The sequence below is a fragment of the Carcharodon carcharias genome, assembly GCF_017639515.1.
Source record: "Carcharodon carcharias isolate sCarCar2 chromosome 38 unlocalized genomic scaffold, sCarCar2.pri SUPER_38_unloc_1, whole genome shotgun sequence".
Taxonomy (NCBI): Eukaryota; Metazoa; Chordata; class Chondrichthyes; order Lamniformes; family Lamnidae; genus Carcharodon; species Carcharodon carcharias.
The window spans coordinates 61,166-64,997 of record NW_024470775.1 but is presented as its reverse complement, the minus strand read 5'-3'; the positions used below and the strand labels follow the sequence as shown (position 1 = coordinate 64,997).

General features: G+C 50.2%; 1 long non-coding RNA gene across 1 annotated transcript; it reads left to right on the top strand.

The window, feature by feature from the left end:
- Window positions 1-629: 629 nt before the first annotated feature.
- On the top strand, window positions 630-3,470 carry LOC121274766. Its single transcript, XR_005942296.1, has 2 exons — window positions 630-922; window positions 3,184-3,470. It is a non-coding gene; the product is annotated as an uncharacterized LOC121274766 (long non-coding RNA).
- Window positions 3,471-3,832: the final 362 nt, after the last annotated feature.

The following is a 3,832-nucleotide window of genomic DNA, read 5'->3' as shown; positions in this document are numbered from 1 at the left end:
TTTACCCCGAGGTTGTTCTGTCCCAATGGGGAACATTCAGTGACTTTACCCTCAGTGAACCAAGCTCCTGTCTCTCAGTTTGTTTCCACACAATGTCCTGATTATTCGGATTTCAGGGAAACAGGTTCCTCCATCACCCCTGAGCGATCACAGTGTTTATGTAAATATATCCTGTGGATAAGGGACTTTTAGATCTTTATGTAAAGTTTGGGTTTAAGAAGACATATGACTGAACATTTTGGGTTGGAGTATGAGTCACATATAACAGAAAGAAACAAAACACCCTGAAACCCATCGTGTTTCTGCTAGATGTTTTGTAAAAGTATTTAATTAGTCCCACTTCCCCTTCTCTTGCTCCATTGCCCTGGTAAAGTCTTAATTTAAAGTGTTTATCCAGATCAGCACAACTCGCTATGTCATGAAATGTTTCCTTGCATCCCACGATTGCTCTTTTACCAAACAGCTTCAGTCTGTGTCCTCATTGTTCCTGACCATCCTGTCTCAGGGAAGAGTTTCTCCTTATGAGATCCCAGGCATTTACCTGGACTCGATCTGTTGTCACCCCCACTGATCCCTGTGTCTCAATAGATGGTATAGCTTCCAGGATTAACATGAGTCGAGGTCACTCGGGGTGAAACTCGGAGTTGTCCACACCCATTGTCTTGCTCCCTGAGCCAAACGGCCAATCACCTCTCACATTAAGAGAAGATATTTCCCTAGGCAGGAGTCACTCCCCATCTCTGGAATCATAAATTCTCCCAAGCTCTCTCTGTGACTCCACACACACACACACACACACACACACACCGTCTGGAGTCTCCAGTTCTCTGATCCTGACACAGAAGGACTCTGGTCAAGATGATGAAGCCTCTGATCCTGGTTCTTGCTCTCCTGCTGATCGCTCAGGATTTCCAGGTCATGGGTGAGTAGCGACCTCCCTGTCTTCAGCAGCTGTTTGGAACAATGTCCATTTCGAACTCTTTGATTCTCTGTGTGGTTGTTAGGGTGCAGGGTGAGAGGGCAGGATTGTGGAGCTCTCTCACTCCCTGTCCCTTCCAATCACTGCTCAAGGAAAGCAAAGGGAGAATGTTGGAGTGGGAATTACACCAGCCTCCTTGTCCTTCACATTCTTACATCCAAATCCCTCCACATCCCTCGAGAGGCCAGACCAGTGTAACCTCCTCCGTCTTCCAAAACCTTCCCTGTCCCAGTGAAAATCTCCAGCCCCTACAACTGTCTGTCTCTCCGCAACATCCAGCAGGTGTTTCATAACTGCCCATCAGAGATATACCGCCTGGCACTACAAGACCCTGTATCTCTGTAAGTTCCCACAGGGGCCACAACTCTATCCCCATAACCCCATCCAGCCCCACAACCCTCTCTATACCCATAACCCCCTGCAGCCCCACAACTCTCTCTATCCCCATAACCCCCTCCAGCCTCAAAACTCTCTCTATCCCCATAACCCCCTCCAGCCCCACAACTCTTTCTATCCCCATAACCCCCTCCAGACCCACAACTCTCTCTATCCCCATAACACCCTCCAACCCCACAACTCTCTCTATCCCCATAACACCCTCCAGCCCCACAACTCTCTCTATCCCCATAACCCCCTCCAGCCCCACAACTCTCTCTATCCCTGTAACCCCCTCCAGCCCCACAGCCCTCCCTATCCCCATATCACTCGGTTGACCACAGTTGAGGGGGATCTCTCCAACTGTCCTTCCAATTGGACATTGGTCAGTATTTTCTGGCCCTGCCGCAGTGTGTCTCCCCCTGGTGGATGTGGTGAGACATTTTAATCTCCGTTCACTCCGCTGGGACTGTAATGTCCTGCCGGGCGGGGGGGGAACCTAGACCCCTGGCCTGTGTTTCCAAACCCCTCCACAGCCTCACCCCCTCCATATCTCTGACATCGCCCCCAGACCCAACACCCTTCCAGATCTCTGTGATTCTCCTGTTCTTCTCTCCTGTGTATTCTCAGTGTTTAAGTGGCCCACCATTGACAGCCGAGCCTTCAGCTGCCTGGGGCCAAAGCGATGGAATTACCTGTGGAAATCGCTCCAACTCCCTCCCCTCCTTTAAGACGCTCTATACAACAAACCTCTTCGGGTCAACAGGCCCTGATATCTGCTGCTGGGTTCAGTCTCCATTTTGTTTAGTTAGCTCCTGTGAGGCAAATTGGGCCTTTTCTATCTGTTCAAGTGAATATAGAAGTTGTGTCATTATCGTGGGCCCCAGATCTGGTCTCCATATTCCCTGGCCACAACACACTTGGAGCATTCTGCACAATTCTTGCCTCCTTAATCATCGGTTAGACCACACTTGGAGCACTGTGTACAGTTCTGCTCTCCTTATCCCTCGGTTAGACCGCACTTGGAGCACTGTGCACAGTTCTGGTCTCTTTATCCTTCAGTTAGACCACACTTGGAGCACTGTGCACAGTTCTGGTCTCTTTATCCCTCGGTCAGACCACACTTGGAGCACTGTGCACAGTTCTGGTCTCTATATCCCTCGGTTAGACCGGACTTGGAGCACTGTGCACAGTTCTGGTCTCTATATCCCTCAGTTAGACCACACTTGGAGCACTGTGCACAGTTCTGGTTTCTATATCCCTCGGTTAGACCACACTTGGAGCACTGTGCACAGTTCTGGTCTCTATATCCCTCGGTTAGACCACACTTGGAGCACTGTGCACAGTTCTGGTCTCTATATCCCTCGGTTAGACCACACTTGGAGCACTGTGCACAGTTCTGGTCTCTATATCCCTCGGTTAGACCACACTTGGAGCACTATGCACAGTTCTGGTCTCTATATCCCTCGGTTAGACCACACTTGGAGCACCATGCACAGTTCTGGACTCCACATCCCTCAGTTAGACCACTTTTGCTCCACTGGGTACAGTTCTGCTCTCCATATCCCTCGATTAGAACACAGTTGGTCCACTGGGTACAGTTCTGCTCTCCATATCCCTTGGTTAGGTGTCCCATAGAGCACTGTGCGCTGTTCTGTTCTCCATGTCCTTTGTCTAGGCCTCATAGACCAAACTGACGATAGGGTAATATTGGGATGTGGTAGTGAAAGGGGGACTTCACCATTTAGGCTGATACATAATAAATGTTTGAGCGAGAGTCAAGGTTGCATAATGGTGGCATCAACAGAGGATTCCTTTCTGCATTTCAGGATTCTCCTATGGATGTGCCAGAATACGAGGGGGCAGATGTCGAAGAGGTTCCTGCTACAAGAAAGAGATTCAGATACCCATGAAGTGCTATGGGGGGTATGAATGCTGCGTGCCATATCGATTCATGAGAGGATGAAGGAGGGAAGGGAAATCAAGGCCAGTGATTTCAGCCCCAACTCAAAGGCCCGTGACTCCAGCACCGCCTTGAGGCTCCACGGACTGTGTAGGTCCCATGTCCCCTGACCCACTGGTTCCTGGATCATGTGAATAAAACTGGCTGCGTTGGTCACCGCCTCTTGTCCGTGTCTCATTTCTCACTCGGATCGGTGTGTCTCCACATTGACAGGGAGGGAAGGGGGAGGTCAGACAATGGCAGGGCCACATTCAGGTCCTGTAGCTCCAGCATAATCATTTTCACAGAGTCATGTCTCAGAGCCATTGTCCCAGACGTGTCCATCACCATCCCTGGGTATGTCCCTGTCCCACCGGCAGTGACTCAGTGCTCTGCAGGTGGGAGGGAGTTTCCATTGGAGTCCTCAATATTGACTCATGACATCAGGTCAAACATGGGCAAGAAAATGGCTCCTTCTGATTCTCGTCTACTGCCCTCCCTCAGCCGATGATCCAGCACAATTGCTCTTGGAGTAA